Genomic DNA, 25,514 nt, shown 5'->3' on the forward strand with positions numbered 1-25,514 from the left:
ATTCAAATGGTACCAGTTGAAGAACGATAAAGCACCAAAAAGTCCCGTTTTATATGTTCTAACTTACTCCATGCCCTTCAGGTTTAATTTCATGTCTATAGGTTCGATATTATAGAAAATTCAAAAAATACCTTTTGAAGAACGAAAAAGTACCAAAAAATCCCCTTTCATATGTTAACACTTAATCCGGGCTGTACATTCCTAATTTCATGTTTCTAGGTTCAATATTATAAAAAATTCAAAAAGTACCAGTCGCAGAACGAAAAAGTACTAAAAAGTCCCTTTTTATAGATTATAGTTTACTCCGGGCTCTACATATTTATTTTTATGTTTCTAGGTTTATTTTATGGAAAACTCAAAAAGTACCAGTAGAAGTACGATAAAGTTCCCCTTTTATAGATTCTCATTTACTCCAGGCTCTAAGTGCTTAATTTCATGTTTCGAGGTTCAAATTTTGTAGTAAGCTCAAAACGTACCAGTCAAAGAACGAAAAAGTACCAAAAAGTGCCATTTTATAAATTCTCATTTACTCCGGGCTCTACGTGCATAATTTCATGTTTCTATGTTCAATTTAAAAGAAAACTCAAAAAGTACCTTTTGAAGAACGAAAAAGTACCAAAAAGTCCCCTTTTATAGGACCTTAATTTCACGTTTCTAGGTTCATTATTATACAAAAACTTAAAATGTACCTTTTAAAGAACCAAAAAGTCCCCTTTTACAGGTTCCCACTTAATCGGGGCTCTACATGCTTTCATGTTTCTAGGTTTAATATTATAGAAAATTCAAAAAGTTCCTTTTGAAGAACGAAAAAATACCAAAAAGTCCACTTTTATAGATTCTCAAGTGCTTAATTACATGTTTCTAAGTTCTAAGTCCAAAAAGTACCAGTAGAAGTACGATAAAGTACCAATAAGTCCCATTTTATAGCTTCTCATTTTCTCCGGACTCTACTTGCTTAATTTCATGTTTCTAGGTTAAATTTTATAGAAAACTCAAAAAGTACCTTTGTAGAACCAAAAAGTTCAGAAAAGTCCCTTAATTATAAATTTCATGTTTCGATTTCAATATCATAGAAAACTCAAAAAGTACCAGTTGGAGAATGAAAAAGTACCAAAAAATATCACTTGGTACCGGTGTTCCAAATAACACCAAATTAGCATATTTAGTGTTTCTTGAATAAAATCAAATTTCCCGTTTTTACTCCTTTTGGTACTTTTTTCCTCCCCATTAACGAAATAAAAATTCTTTTCCAAAAAGTTGCAACATCGTATTGGGAGCCCGTTATTATGTATTCATATGTATAGGTTAATAAACCAAAAACAATGTTTTATAAAAAAGTACCAAAAATAGGTACAATTTTCACCCCTTAAACGTCCGAATATCCAAAAAGTACTAAATTCATATTTTTATTTGTTCGTCAAGTTATAAAGGATTCAAAAATATTTTTTTAATGTTCTCTGGTTTAAAAGAAACATGGGGTGCAAAAGAAGTACCATATTACAGTTTTTAATCGTTTAGTAACAATATTTTGCCCAAACAACATCTACATACCTAGCCAGGTTATATCCTCTAGGTCCGTGAAGACATTCTCTACAAAGCTATAAATTTGTATAAAAGGCGGCTTAACAATTGTTTCTTGTAAATATTCGGCCACCATAGTGTTTGGAGACAACAAGAGCTTCACTGAAAGACACACCTGACAGACATCGCGCTCTATTATGGGTATGTATCCCAAGTATGTATCCCAAGGATACCCCCTGAATACGGCAATCAGCTTCCGTCCATTGCCTCTAGGTGATAATATATCATGTCACCACTAGCCGACCGACCACCACCCGCCTAGGTAACTAGGAAGGTATATAATTGCCACTCTCTTGTGGGCATTCTACCAGGAGACTTTCTTGAAAATAAAGACGTTCTTTATAGACCAATAAATAATTAATTAACACCATTACTTCCAAATACGCCAAATCTTCTAGATTTCAATAAACACTTTTGGGTATTAAACGAAAACAAACCCCGCCTGGAAAAACATTTTAATCATAGTTATTAACAATTTATCTAAATTAAACCAAACACTTGCCGTTTCTTTACACAATGACCCTCGGTATAGTAGTGTAGCAATCTTATTAATTTCAATTGTTAGTAAAAAACTATTTTTTTATTTAAAGAATATCATTTCTGTCATTTTAGATTTTTGCACACACACAACAGCAGATTTTTTTTCAAATAAAAAATGCAGAAACCAGTTTGGCGCGAAAAATTCTAGCAGAATTTCTTTTCGCAGTCGGCAGAATTGCCATCAACTGCACTTTCCTTTTAAAATACACATGTTTGATACCCTAGCCCTTAACGGTATGCCATACCAGCAATGTAAAAAGGTGTAGCTCCGTTGACGTCAACGAAGCTGGTTTGAAGTCAAAGCAGCGACTCGAATTAGGCGCGAAAACACGAAAATATCTGAGGCGAAGCATATACATCGAACGTTGAGCAAAGTTCTACACCGGCCAAATTTCAATGAGCGGCTTATTATTAGATAAAAGAAAACTTGCTTAGATGAAAACAAATTAATTTTATATTGTAAAATTCCACAAATTTAGCGAAAGTATTCTGTAAATTGTACAAAATATGGCGAAATTTTCAAGCCGTATTAAGCGGAAAAATTTTCGGCGGCGCGGCTTTGACATTTTTTTCGGCGGCTAGGCTTAGTCGGCTTAAGCCAAATCGGCGCAAGTCTCTGCAGTCAATGCTGTTAATTTAGCGTTAGTTAAGAAAAGTATAGCGTTTTTATAAACACAAAGCGGGAAAACGCTAGAAAGTACTTTAACGTTTAATAAAAGACAGTACAAAAATTAACTGAAGTAGTTTTTTAAGTTGTTTTAAAGGTTATGTTTTCCTTAGTTAAAATAATAAATTTGTTTGCTTATTGTTTTATTTATTATATTAATAACAACATTTATGTGTTTTTAAGACTTTGTTGGCAAATATTGTTTGTTTGTCATTGAACAAGAAAAATTAACATCACTGATTATTGCAATTAAATAACAGAGTACAAGGTCACACAATTGTGTTACTTTAACGGCGTTGAACTTATAAAAGCCGGTATTTTTTACAACAGAGGTCGCTAATAGTGAGAAAACAGAATTTTATTAATTAGTGATGATAAAACAGTTAGTTTTTGATATTATTCGAGTTTTTAGTGGACAATTAGTTAAAAAAACTGTTATAAATACAATAACTTTTTATAAAAAACAGTATAATCGATTTTCTTCTACACAATTTTTCTACATAAAATATTGATATGAAAATTTGTTGATAAAACAGTTTTTGAGGTTATTCGAATTTTTAGTAGACAATTAGTTTAAACAAACTGTTATAAATATAATAACTTTTCATAAAAAACAGTTAATTAATCGATTAATCGATTCTACAGAAAATATTGATATGAGAATGTGTTATAAACATATTTTTCTTTAGAGAAAACTGTTATACACATGCTGTTTATAGCAAAAGCCTTTATTTAGATTTTTTTCTATAGAGAAATAGCTATACAAAATTATTTCCATAAAAAAAGTTAAACAAACTTTTTCTGTAAAAATATGTACATACAAATTTTTATAAAAACTATTATACACTATTTCTTTATAGATAATAATACACAAATCAAAGAACTGCTATTTAAAAATATTTTTAGTAAAATACTGTTATAACCTTTATATCTATAGAAATAATGTTTTACATAATATTTTCTATAGAAAAACTGTTATACACAATATTTTCTATGGATAAATCTCTTATGCACAGTATTTTCTATGAAAAAAATCTGTTATACTCATTATTTTCTATGGAAAAATCTGTTATACACAGCATTTTCTATAGAAAAATCTGTTATACACAGCATTTTCTATAGAAAAACTGTTATACATAATATTTTCTATGGAAAAATCTGTTATGCACAGTATTTTCTGCGGAAAAAACAATTATACACACAATTTTTTTATAGAAACAACTGTTATATACACAAATTTTCAGCAAAAATAAACAGTTATACAATTTTTTCTTTTGGAAAACTCGTACACAAAATGTTTGCCACATAAAACTGTTATACAAAAATTTTTCTATGGAAAAATGTGTTATACAGTTTTTTTTTTCTAGAAATTATGTATTACTCAAAAACGAAATTTCTACAGAAAGTTTTGTGTATTAAAAATCATTCTCTCAATATTAGGGAATGGTAATTCTAAGGGTATCACAATGGGTCACAAGGCCTCCGAGTGAATTCGCTTGCTAGTAACCCACGTAACCTAACCTGATCATTAATTTAAAAAATATAGCATATTAAATAAATAACTCTACTTATTTAGAATTTAAGCCAAGGAGCTTTCGGTATTTTTTCACTTACAATTTAATAGCGGTTCATATTTTAAGGCGGTTCAACAAAAACTTTTTTCATTAAAAAAATAAATTTCTACTTATTTGGAATTTATGCCAAGGAGCTTTCGGTATTTTTTCATTTACAACATCTGGCTACATTGTTTTGGAAAAGCTTTTCTCTACTTATCCGCCAATTGATGCTGGGTACACTTGCTGCTGCTGCTGTTGGTTTTTTGTATTCAATTTCAGTCTCTGGATGGTGCTTAACGTGAAGAAAACCTTTTTTGTATAAAAAGCGGAAAAAGAAACAAAATTACTGTTATTTAAAGTAAAAGAAAAAAAGAAAAATTCTAACATACCAAAAGTTGCAAAAAAGAAAGAAAAATATATTTTAAATAAAAAAAGTTAAAAGAAATTTTAAACAAAATTAAATTAAAGAATAATCTTTGATATAAAAGAAAATGAATAATTTATAATTATAGCAAAACATAATAATTTAATTTGATGTCTAACATATTTTTAATGGTTTTAATGTTATTTTCAATTTTCACTTCATTTGTACGTTTTTTTTCATTTGATATTTGCTGCAGCAGCAGCAGTCAACATACATGAAGTTAGTTGGTATGTGTATGTATACATACTTTGAGAAAGTGAATAACGTAAAATTATATGGAAAGTGTGTGTGTGAGTGTTCACAACAATATCCGGAAAGTGAATGTGTGATTTAATAAAAAGAAAGTTGAGCAGAAAAGGAGCAGCAAACACAGCACACGCAGCATACATAAATACATACATATAACTACCACAAAACGACATAGAAAAGTGTTATTTAAGCCACATGATACTTACAACAACAACAAAAAAGAGCCCAAAAATATCTTTGATTTACTAAAGTTAAAAAGGAAAAAAATACTAATACACACATTTGTAATAAGTAAATACAACAATAAACATACAAACAAATAAAGAAGTGCTAGACGTTAGATTAAAAGGAAAATAATAATAATAAAAAAATCAGTAAACATCTGTGTACTATGTTTAAACACACTTTTTTTTGGGATTTGTTGACAGTGTCAACCTATTTGGTTAGTTATTTGCTGTATTTGTTGTAGTAGTGTTTTTGCTTTGTTTTTATTATCCAGAGATTTTATTAACATGTTGCTAACCAATTAACAGTTATCCTTTTATCATACACTAACAAAACACACATGTTCACACTCTCATAGACAGAGAGCGAGAGATAAACACTCAACCACAGACAAACTTGAATAAACAAACATGTTTACATTAAAAAAGGCAAACATCTAAACTTACATACATACAAACAGCATCCGAAACAAAAACATACACATGTTTGTTTGTTAGTTTGTTTGTATGTATGTTAGTTTGCAAGTACATATACTAATTTCCCGGAAATGAGTATAAAATCCCTGTTGTATGTTACGAATAATATATTGTTTGTTCATTTGTTTGTACAAAAACAAAAATATCTTCACTTAGGTTGGTTTTATAAGTCGCTGATAAATGAAGGTAGAATCATTTTTTTCTAAATTACATTTTTTTAACTTAATCCTGTACATGTTTAAATGTAGTAATGAAGGTTTTTAGGGATTTGTTTTTAGTTTTTTTTTATTAAATTTAAAGAGGATTTTCTAAGAGATCTCAGTTTTATATAAAACAACTCTCGTAGATTTAATAACATCAACACACAGACGCTTAGTAAGTGACATATACTAGTACATAATAGCATTTGTACAAGAACATACCCTTATAAATTGCATTCATTGGCATGCACAGTGGAATTGAATGGAAATTAAGTAAATTGTAATCACTTTGTAACTGCTGAACAACTTGTCTTAGATATATAGAGCAGAAGTTAGTAGACTTTCTGAGTGTTAACTTTGGAGTTAAATGTTTGTTTAACAGTGCGTATGTGGAATATTGTTAAGAAGAAAGTTAATATTGCACATACGTATTATAATGTATCAAATGATGCATTGTATCTACCACTAAAAGAAACTGTTATAGACAATTTTGTTTATTTATTGAACTGTTTACAAACATATCCTTATGAATAAATAGATTTTTATATAAAATATTGTTATACTCGATATTTTTATATAAAAAACTTTATAAATTAGAATTTTCTATATGAAAAACACTTATACTTACAAAAAAAATATATACTATAATTAGATTTTTTATTAAAAAAACTGTTATACAGAATTTCTTCTAATGTAAAATCTGTTATACACAGCTGTTTCTACAGCAAAGACTGTTATACACAAATTTTTACATAGAAAAAATCCCTTATACTTAAATTTGTCTACAGAAACTATAGTTATACACAAATGTTTCTTTAGAAAAAACTGTTATACTTAAATTTTCTATAGAAAAAACTGTCATACACAAAAGTTTCTATGGAAAAACTGTTAAATTCAACTAATTCTAAAGAAAAAACTGTATAACTGTACAACACTCCAATGTTTCAATAGAACAAAATGTTATACACAAATGTTTCTATAGAAAAAACTGTTATACACAAATTTTTCTACAGAAAAAACTGTTAAACACATACGTTTCTATAGAAAAAACTGTTATACACACTGTTCCTAAAGAAAAAATTGTTATCCAAATTTTTTCTAGACTATAGACTAGACTATAGACTAGACTATAGACTAGACTATAGACTAGACTATAGACTAGACTATAGACTAGACTATAGACTAGACTATAGACTAGACTATAGACTAGACTATAGACTAGACTATAGACTAGACTATAGACTAGACTATAGACTAGACTATAGACTAGACTATAGACTAGACTATAGACTAGACTATAGACTAGACTATAGACTAGACTATAGACTAGACTATAGACTAGACTATAGACTAGACTATAGACTAGACTATAGACTAGACTATAGACTAGACTAGACTATAGACTAGACTATAGACTAGACTATAGACTAGACTATAGACTAGACTATAGACTAGACTATAGACTAGACTATAGACTAGACTATAGACTAGACTATAGACTAGACTATAGACTAGACTATAGACTAGACTATAGACTAGACTATAGACTAGACTATAGACTAGACTATAGACTAGACTATAGACTAGACTATAGACTAGACTATAGACTAGACTATAGACTAGACTATAGACTAGACTATAGACTAGACTATAGACTAGACTATAGACTAGACTATAGACTAGACTATAGACTAGACTATAGACTAGACTATAGACTAGACTATAGACTAGACTATAGTAAGTAAGCATCCCCCACAAGAGGTACACTATAGAGAGGTGTAGTTTGAAGAGTGACGCCTTCGTGGTTCCTCCAGTCCTTTTAAAACCCAGAAGCGTCTGTCTCATAGTGAGCGGCTCCCTGGTCAGCGTCTGTTTCCCATGTAAGGGGCGGCTGAAATGAAAATTCCTGGCGGATAGGTCAAAAACGCTACGGGTAGGATCCCGGAAAATAAAACCAATATGGAAAAGTCGGAAAATAATAATTTACTTACGGTGCAGGAAGTAATGACTCCAGTACCGGCGGCTGAGTGTAGTGAGCAAGCAGGCTACCCGTCGTCGTCATCCAGCGTCTGCAATGTTACCCCTGTTACGAGCTTGGCAGGGACAACAGATAAAGTTACAAGCAAAAAAGAGAATACGGAGAATAGTGCTCCACAAAGAAAAACAGTGGATAAAAATGCGCCCCTAACCCAAATAGAACCGAGGAAATACATCGATGGAAGGCCCGATTCCTTCACAGAATTAGGAGATCTTATCATTGACCTGTTGGACTTTTTTAAGGACAAAAACAATATCCATCTCGCCATAAAGTGGCAAGTCAGGAAAATGCGCTCTGTGTATAATAAAGCGAAAAACGAGATGAACCGCGACACTCTCCAATCAAGCAGAGTTATTGCCGATAAACTTACTCAAACTTCCCCTCTAGTATGGCCGAAAAAGAGAGAGGAAAAGCGTAAAAAGGATAAAAACGAAACGCCGGCTAAAATGCCAAAACCGAAGAGAGCAAAGGGTAACCCAATAATACAAAGTGTAACATGCCCTGACCACGAAAGCACAGAGGAATCTTCAAAAGATAAATCTGATAGTGGAGAACAATCTACTACAACGGAAAAATGGTCGAAAGTAAAAAGTAAAAGAAATAAAAAGACGAATCGCGTTCGTAAGCCCCAACCCGATAAAATGATAATATCATCCAAAGGTGAAGCATCATACGCCGATATCCTTCGTAAAATTAGAACGGATCCCGAACTGAAGGAGCTAGGTGAAGAGGTCAGCAAGATCCGGAGAACACAAAAAGGCGACCTCCTGCTAGTATTAAAGTCAACCGGCAAGAATATGACTGAAAGATTCAATGATAAGATTATATCATCATTGGATGGAAACGTGGACGTAAAGACCCACAAAGAAGAAATTGTTATACAATGCAAAGATATGGACGATATAACTACAAAACTAGAGATATCCCAAGCCATTAGCAGAGAATTGCAAATGCCTGAGCTAGACGAAACAATTGTTAAGTCTATATGGAAGACCTACGGAGGTACACAATCTGCCAGAATAATCCTCCCAACAGAAGCTGCAAGAAGAGTCCTCGCACTCCGTAAAATCAAAATAGGGTGGTCTATCTGTCGCTTAAGGGAAATGGTAACATTGACTAAATGCTTCAGATGTCTGGAATTCGGCCACATATCGAAGTTTTGTAAAGCTGATGCCGATAGATCTCACCAATGTCTGAAATGTGGACTTGAAGGCCATATCGCTAAAGAATGTAAAGGAGAATTAAATTGTATGTTATGCAAAGCGATCGGGGGAAAGGATCTAAAACATGTGGCAGGGAGCTACAGATGCCCAGTTTTCCAGAAGGCACTAGGTAACAGAACTAAATGAACTTCATTCAGCTTAATGTAAACCACTGCGCCATAGCCCAAGATCTCCTAACACAGAGCATCCATGAGCTAAAAATAGACGTCGCAATCATTAGCGAACAATATAAGAACCTAGACAGGAATGTATGGGAACGAGACGCCACAAGTAGAGCAGCAGTTTGGGCCTGCGGAAACAGGTGCATAGAAGAAACCATGAGGCAGCCGGAGGCTGGATTCGCAAGAACTAAAATCGGCGGAATATATATATATAGTTGCTATATGTCCCCAAACATACCACACTCCGAGTTCGAGGGACTTATCGACAACCTTGTGAGAGATGCTGCTCATCATAACCCAATAGTTATCGGAGGAGACTTCAACGCGTGGGCACAAGATTGGGGGAGCCGCAATACTAATGAAAGAGGAAGAATACTCCTTGATGCCTTCTCAAGGCTAGATGTAGTTCTTGTAAACAACGGGAATACCAACACTTTTAGAAGAGCGGACACTGGTTCAATCGTGGATTTAACATTTGTGAGCACAAATCTAGCTAGAAATATAGAATGGAAAGTAAGTGAACATTATACCCATAGTGACCACCAGGCTATTTTGTTCACTATAAGAAGCAAGACGCAAATACCTCGTGGAAACACAATCATCCAGGGTTGGGCAATAAAGAAATTTGATCCAAATGCCTTTACTGAGATTTTCTGCAATCACCAAATAGATGAAAGTGATATAGAAACTATGACAGAAGAAATAGTAATAACACTTAAAAGATCATGCAATGCATCTATGCCAACCAAACGATCAAACAACAGGAGACAAGAAAACTATTGGTGGAACAGCAATATTGCTTTGCTTAGAAAAAACTGTTTGAGATCCAGAAGACTGTACCAGAGATGCAAGTCGCGGATCGAACTACCATCAAGAAGATATGCCTATCACCAAGCGCGAAAAGACCTAAAAAATGCTATAAACTCAAGCAAAGCGGAATGTTTTAAGCAACTATGTAGGGAAGCTGATGCCAATCCATGGGGAAATGCATACCGTGTAGTAATGGCCCGACTTAAGGGGAAAAAAGCACAAAATATTACATGTCCTTCCCTCATAGACAATATAGTAAAAGCCCTATTTCCTGAAGGAGAACAATATACAGATGTTCCTGCCATGACCGAACCCATCGAAGTCGAAATAACTGAAGACGAAATAAAAAATATATGCACAAAAATCGGTGACAACAAAGCTCCAGGATTGGATAGCATTCCTAACAGAGCCCTAAAACTCGCGCTATCATTAAGACCAGCAGTATTCGCCCGACTATTTAAAAAATGCCTCGAAGAAGGTAAGTTCCCTGATGAATGGAAGAAACAAAAACTCATCTTGATCCCTAAGCCGGGAAAAGTCCTTGGAGAACCACAGTCATATAGACCTATATGCCTGTTGGACACTATGGGTAAATGCCTTGAAAGGATAATATATAAAAGATTATTGGATGCCACAGAGAGTGCCCAAGGCCTATCCGCTAGACAGTATGGCTTTCGAAAGGCAAAATCGACTATCGATGCGATTAAGTTCGTTATAGATACCGCCAAGAGTGCAATTACCGGCAAAGGTAAACAAAGGAAGTACTGCGCTGTCATAACACTTGACATAAAAAATGCCTTCAATTCCGCTGGGTGGAATCATATTGTAGCGTCTTTAAGACATATTAATACCCCAGAGTATCTAATAAGAATAATCAAAGATTACTTTTCTAATAGATCTTTGTGGGTTAATACTGATGCAGGTATGAAAACGTACAATATCACATCCGGTGTCCCACAGGGGTCAGTCATAGGACCCCTGCTGTGGAATATTATGTACGACGGCATCTTTGGCTTAAAAATTCCCGAGGAAGCAACCATCGTAGGCTTCGCAGATGACATTGCAATACTTGTCCAAGCAAGATTCATTGACGAAGTCCAACTATATGCAAACGAGGCAATCAGATCGATTAAAGATTGGCTAAAATCAGTAAACCTTCATCTAGCAGAACAGAAGACTGAGCTTGTTTTAGTAAGTGGAAAAAGAAAACGGGAATCCTTATCAGTAATAGTAGGAGAGACCACAGTTGTGTCATCGGAAGCAATAAAGTACCTAGGAGTAATGATAGACGACCGTCTGAACTTTAAAAGACACATGGAGTATACATGTAAAAAGGCAGTTGGTGTAACAAACGCATTAGCCAGAATGATGCCGAACATCGGAGGACCACGACACAGTCGTAGACTTCTTATATCAAGTGTAATTAATTCAATACTCCTATATGGATCACCAATCTGGGAGAAAGAAATAAATAATTCATCAAAAAAAGGTGTGATTTCATTATTTAGAAGAAACTGCTTAAGAGTGTGTAGTGGCTTCCGGACTATATCAGGGGAAGCAGCAAATGTAATCGCAGGAATAGTACCCATAGATATAACCATGAAGGAAATGTCGAATGTATATAATACGTTACGCGAAAATCCGGAGATCCCCAAAAACCAAATTCGGAAAACTGAAAGAGAAAAAGCCATAGCAAGTTGGCAAAGAAGATGGGAAAACTCTCCTAAAGGCCGTTGGACCTTCAGACTAATACCTAATATTAATACGTGGATACATCGGCCACATGGTGAAGTGAATTACAACCTAACTCAATTCCTTACGGGACATGGCGGATACAGAAGTTACCTGCATCGCTTCGGTCACGATAGCACTCCCAGATGCCCAGAATGCGCCGAAGAGGATGAAACGGCGGAACACGTCACATTCGTATGTCCAAGATTTTTAAGTAACCGAAACACACTAGAATCTAATCTAGGTGAAAGTATAACGGTAACCAACATAACCAGCATAATGCTGAAATCCCAAGAGAAATGGGACGCAGTTAATAGGTTTATGAACGATATAAACAAAACATTACGCGAAGCGGAAATTGTCCGTAAAATGGCCCTCAGCAGTGCATCACAAAATGTGATAGAGTAAGAAACGAAGAGTTCCCTATTATGGGCAAACCCCCCCGAGAGGTAATACCAATTGGCAGTCCCGCGGGGAGTGGGGAAGTAATGGGGTGTGGTTTAGTACGTAGACGCCTAGGCGAGTCGTGCATGTTTTCCAACACGGGTTGGATACATCTTTTGAAGATTCCACACCTCCGGCGCAACAAAAAAAAAAAAAAAAAAAAAAAAAAAAAAAAAAACTATAGACTAGACTATAGACTAGACTATAGACTAGACTATAGACTAGACTATAGACTAGACTATAGACTAGACTATAGACTAGACTATAAACTAAACTATAGACTAGACTATAGACTAGACTATAGACTAGACTATAGACTAGACTATAGACTAGACTATAGACTAGACTATAGACTAGACTATAGACTAGACTATAGACTAGACTATAGGACTAGACTATAGACTAGACTATAGACTAGACTATAGACTAGACTATAGACTAGACTATAGACTAGACTATCGACTAGACTATAGACTAGACTATAGACTAGACTATAGACTAGACTATAGACTAGACTATAGACTAGACTAGACTATAGACTAGACTATAGACTAGGACTATAGACTAGACTATAGACTAGACTATAGACTAGACTATAGACTAGACTATAGACTAGACTATAGACTAGACTATAGACTAGGACTATAGACTAGACTATAGACTAGACTATAGACTAGACTATAGACTAGACTATAGACTAGACTATAGACTAGACTATAGACTAGACTATAGACTAGACTATAGACTAGACTATAGACTAGACTATAGACTAGACTATAGACTAGACTATAGACTAGACTATAGACTAGACTATAGACTAGACTATAGACTAGACTATAGACTAGACTATAGACTAGACTATAGACTAGGACTATAGACTAGACTATAGACTAGACTATAGACTAGACTATAGACTAGACTATAGACTAGACTATAGACTAGACTATAGACTAGACTATAGACTAGACTATAGACTATAGACTAGACTATAGACTAGACTATAGACTAGACTATAGACTAGACTATAGACTAGACTATAGACTAGACTATAGACTAGACTATAGACTAGACTATAGACTAGACTATAGACTAGACTATAGACTAGACTATAGACTAGACTATAGACTAGACTATAGACTATACCAGGGTTCAAAAAACTGTTATACACTGCTTTTTCTATAGAAAAAAGGGTTTACATAAAAAACTATAATATTTTTCTATAAACTGTAATAAATTTAAAATTTGGGTTATTGTTGTTTTCTTAATAAATTCGAAAATTTCTTTAAAACTACCCACTGTGCATTTACTTAGTTGTAGTTGAATAGCAAAATAACGAAATTATTTTCTTGTTGTCGTTGTTGTTACTTATATTTTGTGTGTGTGTTTTTATAATTTGTGTTGACTAAAAGCATTTTCGTCAAAAGAATGCTAATGTGTGCAAGTATAAGTGTTAGTTTGTCTGTGTGTGTGTGTTTAAGAGTAACAAATTAAAAGTTTTTCTATTATTAAAAACGTGTTTTTGTTGTTGTTGTTATTTGTTGTGTATATTATGTCTAGGAGCTTATTAAGACGAAAAAAAGTGTAGGAAAAAAATTGCTTTCATCTATTAGGTTTGTTTATAATAAATAGCAACTACTAAAAGAGAAAAGAAGAGAAAAAAAACTTGTAGTTGGTATTTCTAGTTTATTGCCTTGTTTATGTATATATCTAACTAATTAATGTCATTCATTGCGGGCAACTTAAGTGCAATTAAAAAAAAAATAATGTTGATAAAAAATTATTGAATAAATAATAAATAAGCAAGAGATAAAAGTATTAAAAGTTTTAGAGGAAAGAAAAGTAAGATTAAAAAAAACACAGGAAATATATGAATATTTTAACATGTATATTGATTTACATACATATACATATCTATTTGTATAACAGTAATAAAACCAAACCAAAAAAAATTCTTAATTTGAGTATACAAGGACACATATGTGTCCTGGCTAGCTTAACAAAACACACAAATTTATACAAATTACAAAAATATTTACATACACATACATATCTACACATGTCTGTGTATATGTAGATAACGCAAACCGTGTGTAAAACCATATCATCATTATTAGCATTGTAATTTCTACCAAACAGTTCTAGTAAAAATAATCATCAGTAAAGAAAGCTAAAAACAAAACATATTATTTATCCTGCCAAATAAACTCTTGAAGGCTTAAAGCTTTCTTGGTCTTCTATGGGAATGATATATTGTAGATTTCCGTTTAGACATCAACATCATCCACAACAACGGCAACAGCAGCAGCAGAAACAACAGCTTAAAACAACAACAGCAAATAATACAACCTATATAACAGCAGCAACAACAAGAACTAAAGCAGCAGAAAAATGGATGGCGAAAATCGTATAATACTTAATGTTGGTGGCATAAGGTGAGTAAACAAGAACAACAACCAAAAATACCCATGAATAAACTTACGCCTACTTAAGCAACATAATACAAACATACACTCGCATTGTATATATGAAAGTGTATTTGTATTTAACATGTAAATAATATGCCTGTTGAGTTTAACTTAATGTTTATCAACATCCACAAACTCTATCTCTCTCTTTTACACACACACTCTCCCTACCTCCCCCACTCTTAAGATGTTTAATTTAGTTTACATATGCCTGTATGCGTGAGTGTGTGTGCCTACATATGTTTGTGTTTTTATAAACCCAATAAATGTTTATAGTTTATAGACGGTACTTTAGTTTATGATTTATTAAATTTTGTTGAAAACATTAAATACCAGACCAGATTGTTATTGTTGGCTTCAAGCTCAAACTCAGACTCCTTGTACTTGTTTAATTTTCAATATGATGTTAAATTCATATAAAACAAAAATGTAAAAGAGAATCGGAAAAAACCATATCTACGAAATGAAATGTGTTTTATGAGTCTTTAGGGATCATCTAATAATGTATGGATGGGACTGACTGAATGAATGAATGTATGAATTTTTTTCTTGTAAATTAAGTAGGGGTTTTTGTTCAATGTTGTGTGATATAAATACAAATTAGGGATAATCAAATAATTTTATTTTTTGTTTTTGGGAGGGCATTTTTTAAATTATTAAATTGAAAATAGTAATGTGATAAGTAAATGTTTATTAAAAAACTCTTAAGTAAGTGCTAAAATCTGTTAACAATTGTTTAAAAATTTCATAAAATTGAAACAATTTACTTAACATTGATATTAATACCTTTAACATTCTCAAAATATATATCACTTTCTGATCCTTTAATATTATATAAAGTATAATGAAAACTTAATATATTCTTTTGAAATACTTTCGATTACAAAAGATAAAAGTTTGTTATAAGACTTTAGGCGTATGATGAATATTAATTAGCAGCTAGTTAATATTCCACATACGCAACATAATGTTACCAGCAAAATATTAATTTGAGAGGAAAAAGAGCACAAAATGAGAAAGAGTACATACTAACTATGAGAAACTTTAATAGAAAAACTTTAATACATAATTTTTTTCTATAGAAAAATATCAAAACTAAAATTTAGTCTATAGTTTGGACTATAGCCTAATCAAATTTTGACCATACTCATCTGTATAGCCGTGGCTATAGGCTAGCCTATAGACTGAACTTTAGTCTAGTTTATACTTTTGACTATAGTCTACTCTATAATATTGACTGTAGTCTGGACTATAGTCTAGTCTATAGTCTGGACTATAGTCTAGTCTATAGTTGGGACTATAGTCTAGTCTATAGTCTGGACTATAGTCTAGTCTATAGTCTGGACTATATTCTAGTCAATAGTCTGGACTATGGTCTAGTCTATAGTCTGGACTATAGTCTAGTCTATAGTCTGGACTATAGTCTAGTTTATAGTCTGGATTATAGTCTAGTCTATAGTCTGAACTATAGTCTAGTCAAAATTTTTGCATGGACTGTAGTCTAGTCTAACTATTCCAGTTTATATTCTGAACTATATGCTAGTTAATAGTCTGGACTATAGGCTAGTCTATAGTCTGGACTATAACTACGTCTATAGTCAAAACTATAGTCTGAACTGTAGTATGGACTATAGCCTAGTTTACAGTTTTTGCTAAAGTCTTGTCTTGCCTATGATGTCTTGTCTATAGTACGGACTATAGTCTAGTCAATAATCTAAACTGTAGTCTAGTCTATATTCTGAACTATTGTCTAGTCTGCACTAAAGTCTTGTCTATAGTCTGGACAATGATCTAGACTATTATCTAGTCTATAGTCTCGACTAAAGTTTAATCTGTAGCTTCTATTATAGTTTAGTCAATAGTCTGAACTGTAGTCTAATCTATAGTCTACTCTCACTTATTTTCAAGTATAAAGTCTAGTTCATAGTCAGGTCTAAAATCTAGTCTATAGAATGGATTAATGTCTAATTTGTAGTTTGGCTTATAGTCAGTCAATAGTATACTCTTAGTCTTACCTATAGTCTAGTCCATAGTCTTCACTATATTATAGTCTATAATCTGAACTATAATCTTCCACTAAAAATTATTTTTTTCTCTAAGCATCTAATAAATACTCATTGTTCTTCATCATCAATCTCATGTTTTTTTCCCATTCCAAATGAAATCAAGTGATGCCTTGTTTTCTATGATTGTGCTGATGCATCAATTATTCCAACTATCATCAAGTTGTCACTTGTTTTATTAGTTCTTAAATAGAAAGTTAACACAAAAACTTAATAAAAATAATAGTAAAATAAAAAACAAACACAAACAAGGTCGACAATTATTGACATTTATTTAAACCACTTTCAACGGCATTTTCCAATGTACTTTATTATTGAAATATGTCAAGTCTGTATAAACAATTTTCTATAGATGTTAAGAAGAACATATTTAAAATGATATTATATGTATGAGTGAGAGTGCTAGTATTAACATACAGTTGTGTGAATAAATTAAATTAAAAAAATTGTGATTTTCATTTACATTTTAACAATTTTAGTTTTCACTTGTTGTTGGTATTTGGTAATGTTGAGAATTTTTTATGATACTTTTGGGAATTTCTAAATTATTTTATGGGTTTTCGAGATTAAACGCAAGTTAACTAATTTGCAGAAATAATTAAAACTAAAGTTTTGGGTTTTGCAGGGCAATGACAAATTATATTAACCTTTTGTATTTGTGCGGTTAATGTTAGATTTTATGTTAATTTATTATAAACATTAAATATTTGTGCGGTTAATGTTAGATTTTATGTTAATTTATTATTAACATTAAATGATTTCCCAAGTAAATAATGCTAATGCTGTGAACTGTGAACTAGTTTTGTTTGCTTTTTACGAGATTCAATTAGTTTTCAAGGATTTTCGCTAGATTGCTTATTTAACTCATATGTTTGCATATGTGAGTATTTACCTTAAAGTCTAAATGTCATGGATAATTAGATTGTTAAATAACTATTAAAATGTTTTGAAAAAAATAAATAAATATATTTTCTATAGATTGGACTGGAGTATAGTCCATATTCAGGACTAAAGTCTACAATGTAGTCTGAACTATGGCGTATAGACTCCACTATAGTACAAACTATAGTTTGTCTTTAGTATGGACTACAGACTAATCCATAGTCTAGTCTATATTATAGTCTAGAATCTAGCCTGTAGTGTATTCGATAGTCTAGTCTACAGTCTAGTCTATAGTTAAGTCTATAGTCTAGTCTATAGTCTAGTCTATAGTCTAGTCTATAGTCTAGTCTATAGTCTAGTCTATAGTCTAGTCTATAGTCTAGTCTATAGTCTAGTCTATAGTAACTATAGTCTAGTCGATAGTCTAGTCTAGACTATAGTCTAGTCTGTAGTCTAGTCTAGTCTAGTCTATAGTCTAGTCTATAGTCTAGTCTATAGTCTAGTCTATAGTCTAGTCTATAGTCTAGTCTATAGTCTAGTCTATAGTCTAGTCTATAGTCTAGTCTAGTCTAGTCTAGTCTATAGTCTAGTCTATAGTCTAGTCTATAGTCTAGTCTATAGTCTAGTCTATAGTCTAGTCTATAGTCTAGTCTATAGTCTAGTCTATAGTCTAGTCTATAGTCTAGTCTATAGTCTAGTCTATAGTCTAGTCTATAGTCTAGTCTATTAGTCTATAGTCTAGTCTATAGTCTAGTCTATAGTCTAGTCTATAGTCTAGTCTATAGTCTAGTCTATAGTCTAGTCTATAGTCTAGTCTATAGTCTAGTCTATAGTCTAGTCTATAGTCTAGTCTATAGTCTAGTCTATAGTCTAGTCTATAGTCTAGTCTATAGTCTAGTCTATAGTCTAGTCTATAGTCTAGTCTATAGTCTAGTCTATAGTCTAGTCTATAGTCTAGTCTATAGTCTAGTCTATAGTCTAGTCTATAGTCTAGTCTATAGTCTAGTCTATAGTCTAGTCTATAGTCTAGTCTATAGTCTAGTCTATAGTCTAGTCTATAGTCTAGTCTATAGTCTAGTCTATAGTCTAGTCTATAGTCTAGTCTATAGTCTAGTCTATAGTCTAGTCTATAGTCTAGTCTATAGTCTAGTCTATAGTCTAGTCTATAGTCTAGTCTATAGTCTAGTCTATAGTCTAGTCTATAGTCTAGTCTATAGTCTAGTCTATAGTCTAGTCTATAGTCTAGTCTATAGTCTAGTCTATAGTCTAGTCTATAGTCTAGTCTATAGTCTAGTCTATAGTCTAGTCTATAGTCTAGTCTATAGTCTAGTCTATAGTCTAGTCTATAGTCTAGTCTATAGTCTAGTCTATAGTCTAGTCTATAGTCTAGTCTATAGTCTAGTCTATAGTCTAGTCTATAGTCTAGTCTATAGTCTAGTCTATAGTCTAGTCTATAGTCTAGTCTATAGTCTAGTCTATAGTCTAGTCTATAGTCTAGTCTATAGTCTAGTCTATAGTCTAGTCTATAGTCTAGTCTATAGTCTAGTCTATAGTCTAGTCTATAGTCTAGTCTATAGTCTAGTCTATAGTCAGTCTATAGTCTAGTCTATAGTCTAGTCTATAGTCTAGTCTATAGTATAGTCTATAGTCTAGTCTATAGTCTAGTCTATAGTCTAGTCTATAGTCTAGTCTATAGTCTAGTCTATAGTCTAGTCTATAGTCTAGTCTATAGTCTAGTCTATAGTCTAGTCTATAGTCTAGTCTATAGTCTAGTCTATAGTCTAGTCTATAGTCTAGTCTATAGTCTAGTCTATAGTCTAGTCTATAGTCTAGTCTATAGTCTAGTCTATAGTCTAGTCTATAGTCTAGTCTATAGTCTAGTCTATAGTCTAGTCTATAGTCTAGTCTATAGTCTAGTCTATAGTCTAGTCTATAGTCTAGTCTATAGTTCAATATGTTCCATATTTTGTATAGTCTATAGTCAAGTCTAGAGGGTTGTTCATAGTCTAGTGTATGGAATAGTCTATAGCATAATCCATAGTTTATCCTACATTCCAGTCTATAGTTTATTCTACAGACTAGTCTATAGTGTAGTTTACAGTCTAGTTTGTAGTATGGTCTACAGTCTATTCCCTAGTATAATCTATAATTTAGTCTGTATTCTAGTCTAATTAGATTGTTAAATACATATATAAACAAATTATTTAAAATTGGAAAACAGGATCAGTTATAAAAAGGACATATTCACTACGACTTCAAATTATACAAAACTAGCCCAATAAAAATCTATTAAGACTATTATATTTTATTGTATTACTTTTTATATCAACTAAATATACACAAAAATTCTTAAAGGCCCCATACATTTCTGCCTACATAGTATTATTATCTGCCACAACTAAATAAAAGAGAAAACTATGACATGAAAATAAAACTTAAATGCCCCATTTTATTTTATTTTATTTCTTTTCCCTTTTTAATAAAAAACAATCAGTTAATTTTTTTCTTCATATTTTTGTTTCATTTTTTTATTTTTTGCGGTAACTAAACCACAAAAACTGTCATCTTCACAGTTCATCTTTAGATTCTAGGCTGTTGACGATGATGATGACGATTATGTTATGAATGATGATGTTGTTCTGTTCTATTCGGTTGATGTCTAGTAAATGAAATAATATTCACACAAACCCATAAAATATTCATCAACATCATTCATAAAATAAAAATGAAAAATAAAAAAAAGAAAACCAAGAAAAGACAAGACATGACAAAAACTACGAGAAACTAGTCAAATATTGACTTTGAGTTAATAGCCTGTAGCAAACTAAGAAACCCCAACTGTGTCTGCTCCTTTTGTAGCTTTAGGACTTGTAGAAAATAAAGGTTTTAAACAAGTGTTCTTACATTTGTAGTGCCTGTAGAGAAGTATTTGTTGCTGCTACTGCTGTTTAGGCCGTTGAAAAGGGCTTATGAAAAAAACTAGTCCAAATAGTACAAATGTATAGTAATACTTGCAAATATACAATGCACACACTTGTAGTCTTGTAAATAAACCTACACTTGGAAATTATTAAAAAGTTTGCATTTCACTCACTTTAAGCTAACTTACTACACACTACACGTACCCGTGAGTGGCGTACGTATGAATATTCAAAACATAATTTTGTAGACTGCTGCATATCACGATATGTTTGTATAAATGTAAGAGGGTAAATTGGTAATTTACTAAATATTCCAGACTATTACCAAACATATACTAGACAATAGACTAGACTATAGACTAGACTATAGACTAGACTATAGACTAGACTATAGACTAGACTATAGACTAGACTATAGACTAGACTATAGACTAGACTATAGACTAGACTATAGACTAGACTATAGACTAGACTATAGACTAGACTATAGACTGGACTATAGACTACACTATAGACTAGACTATAGACTAGACTATAGACTATACTATAGACTAGACTATAGACTAGACTATAGACTAGACTATAGACTAGACTATAGACTAGACTATAGACTAGACTATAGACTAGACTATAGACTAGACTATAGACTAGACTATAGACTAGACTATAGACTAGACTATAGACTAGACTATAGACTAGACTATAGGACTATACTATAGACTAGACTATACGACTAGCTATAGACTAGACTATAGACTAGGACCTATAGACTAGACTATAGACAGACTAGACTAGAATAGACTAGACTATAGACTAGACTATAGACTAGACTATAGGACTAGACTATAGACTAGACTATAGACTATGACTCTAGACTAGACTAAGACTAGACATAGACTAGACTATAGACTAGACTATAGACTAGACTATAGACTAGAACTATAGACTAGACCTATAGGACTAGACTATAGACTAGACTATAGACTAGGATCTATAGACTAGGACTATAGACTAGACTATAGACTAGACTATAGACTAGACTATAGACTAGGACTATAAGACTAGACTATAGACTAGACTATAGACTAGACTATAGACTAGACTATAGACTAGACTATAGACTAGACGATAGACTAGACTATAGACTAGACTATAGACTAGAGCTATAGACTAGACTATAGACTAGACTATAGGACTACGATAAGACTAGACTATAGACTAGACTATAGACTAGACTATAGACTAGACTATAGACTAGACTATAGACTAGACTATAGACTAGACTATAGACTAGACTATAGACTAGACTATAGACTAGACTATAGACTAGACTATAGACTACTATAGACTAGACTATAGACTAGACTATAGACTAGACTATAGACTAGACTATAGACTAACTATAGACTAGACTATAGACAGACTATAGACTAGACTATAGACTAGACTATAGACTAGACTATAGACTAGACTATAGACTAGACTATAGACTAGACTATAGACTAGACTATAGACTAGACTATAGACTAGAACTATAGACTAGACTATAGACTAGACTATAGACTAGACTATAGACTAGACTATAGACTAGACTATAGTTAAGTTATTTTTCAATTAACCCCTTAACTGTGAAAAACAATTGTATGAATATTAACAGTATACAAATGTGCAGACATTCTTCATACATAAAGACTTTTTAAGAACAATAAAGAGAAACATAAAATGAATGACATGGAAATGAACAAAAGGCTGTGCATAAGTATGTGTTGTAGAATAGGTGCGTGTATGTGTGTATGATTATATACTTTTAAGATGAATTTAAGTATAAATGCTTTTAAACATTTTATAAACGCAGGAAACGTATAACAACTATACATAATAAATGTATTTTGTATACAGTAACGAGAAAAGTACCTCCCATAGGTTTAATTAACAGGGTGGAACCAAGATTAACTACTCCTACTACAAAAACTTGTCCCCTTACACATACTGACTGGTGTTCTAACATTACTGTGGCGATATATAACATGTTCAAAATTTTTATAACGTTTCTTTTTTATTTAAGTATTTAGAGGCATACATGCAAGGGGAGTATAAAATATACATGAAATGTTTAACTAGGGTAGACGTTAAACGTAATACCATCCCCCTTTTCCTTTGGCTTTGGCATACGTTAGTGTATAACCTTTGGATACTTGGATACTTAGGCGGGTATTCGAGTATGAATTTAACAACATGTTTATGTTTTAAGTACAATGTTCATATGTATGTTTGGATGTGTAAGTGAGGCTGTGGTGCACTAAATCCATTAATATGTATGAGTTTTTAAACAAGTGTATTTGTAAGTATGTGTGGTCTTTGGCAGCATTAGAAAACAACTCTTAACATAATCACAGTTTAACAATTTTTCAAAATTGTTTCTTTTTCCTTTTTTTCAATTTAGTTTTTTTTTTCTTAATCATCAAATTAGTAAGAGGAAAACTGAAATGTTTTCCTTCTCATGGCAACCAACTTGATTTGCATTATTTATTTATTATGAGATATGTGCTTTTCCTTAACTTTTTTTCATATGTTCATACGTGAAATATTTTTTCGTCTTATTAAGGAAGAAGGGGTAAATAGGCCAGGCATGACATTCAAATGCAACTGCAGAAATTTTTAATTATAAAATCGATTTATAGCCTTTATGACTTACATATGCTAGAACAGATTTTATTATGGGGGAAATTGGAAAATTTTTGCTCTTTACGCCAATTTTATTTTGAAATTTTTAAAAATAAACTTTTTTTCTTGAGAAATGTGTGATATGCAATCTTTGTTTCTCAATAGCTTACAAACTACTATATATGTATGTATGTATGTATGTATGTACAATGTATGAAATGAAAAAATTGTCTTTTTCTACATTACTAAATACAGGGTCAAGTGAAGTGAAAAGATACTAAAAAAACAGATATTGTTCATGTCTTGGAGGCAGAAAAAATAACTTTTTAAAAAACTTACTTATTCAGCTTGTTAGTTATCAGCAGCAATTAAAGCAGGGAAAAGTAGAAAGACAGTTTTTGATTGTTATTTTAAACTTTGAGAAACAAGAGTGTAAATAAAGTTTATTTGAGAGCAAGAAGTTTAAGACATGTTTTAAAAAGATTTGTCGTGGGTATTGAACTCGAAGTAAACAAAACTAAACTAAAACAGAACTAGAACAGACTAGAACAGAACTAGAACAGAACTAGAACAGAACCAGAACAGAACTAGAACAGAAACTAGAACAGAACTAGAACAGAACTAGAACAGAACTAGAACAGAACTAGATCAGAACTAGATCAGAACTAGAACAGAACTAGAACAGAACTAGAACAGAACTAGAACAGAACTAGAACAGAACTAGAACAGAACTAGAACAGAACTAGAACAGAACTAGAACAGAACTAGAACAGAACTAGAACAGAACTAGAACAGAACTAGAACAGAACTAGAACAGAACTAGAACAGAACTAAACAGAACTATAACATAACTAGAACAGAACTAGAACAGAACTAGAACAGAACTAGAACAGAACTATAACAGAACTAGAACAGAACTACAACAGAACTAGAACAGAACTAGAACAGAACTACAACAGAACTAGAACAGAACTAGAACAGAACTAGAACAGAACTAGAACAGAACTAGAACAGAACTAGAACAGAACTAGAACAGAACTAGAACAGAACTAGAACAGAACTAGAACAGAACTAGAACAGAACTAGAAATAACTAGAACAGAACTAGAACAGAACTAGAACAGAACTAACAACTAGAACAGAACTAACATAACTAGAACAGAACTAGAACAGAACTAGAACAGAACTAGAACAGAACTAGAACAGAACTAGAACAGAACTAGAACAAACTAGAACAGAACTAGAACAGAACTAGAACAGAACTAGAACAGAACTAGAACAGAACTAGAACAGAACTAGAACAGAACTAGAACAGAACTAGAACAGAACTAGAACAGAACTAGAACAGAACTAGAACAGAACTAGAACAGAACTAGAACAGAACTAGAACAGAACTAGAACAGAACTAAACAGAACTAGAACAGAACTAGAACAGAACTAGAACAGAACTAGAACAGAACTAGACAGAACTAGAACAAACTAGAACAGAACTAGAACAGAACTAGAACAGAACTAGAACAGAACTAGAACAGAACTAGAACAGAACTAGAACAGAACTAGAACAGAACTAGAACAGAACTAGAACAGAACTAGAACAGAACTAGAACAGAACTAGAACAGAACTAGAACAGAACTAGAACAGAACTAGAACAGAACTAGAACAGAACTAGAACAGAACTAGAACAGAACTAGACAACAAAAAAAGAACAGAACTAGAAAGAAACAAAACAGAACTAGAACAGAACTAGAACAGAACTAGAACAGAACTAGAAGAGAACTAGAACAGAACTAGAACAGAACTAGAACAGAATAGAACAGAACTAGAACAGAACTAGATCAGAACTAGACAGAACTAGAACAGAACTAGAACGGAACGAACAGAACTAGAACAGAACTAGAACAGAACTAGAACAGAACTAGAACAGAACTAGAACAGAACTAGAACAGAACTAGAACAGAACTAGAACAGAACTAGAACAGAACTAGAACAGAACTAGAACAGAACTAGAACAGAACTAGAACAGAACTAGAACAGAACTAGAAGAGAAGTAGAACAGAACTAGAACAGAACTAGAACAGAACTAGACAGAACTAGAACAGAACTAGAACAACTAGAACAGAACTAGAACAGAACTAGAACAGAACTAGAACAGAACTAGAACAGAACTAGAACAGAACTAGAACAGAACTAGAAC

General features: G+C 32.4%; 1 pseudogene; it reads left to right on the forward strand.

The window, feature by feature from the left end:
- Positions 1 to 4,875: 4,875 nt before the first annotated feature.
- The window catches only part of LOC119607020, a 28,370-nt pseudogene continuing 7,731 nt past the window's right edge, over positions 4,876 to 25,514 (forward strand).

This window comes from Lucilia sericata, unplaced genomic scaffold, assembly GCF_015586225.1.
Source record: "Lucilia sericata isolate MDLA Ls3-8-SP2 unplaced genomic scaffold, ASM1558622v1 Contig000645F_arrow, whole genome shotgun sequence".
Lineage (NCBI taxonomy): Eukaryota > Metazoa > Arthropoda > Insecta > Diptera > Calliphoridae > Lucilia > Lucilia sericata.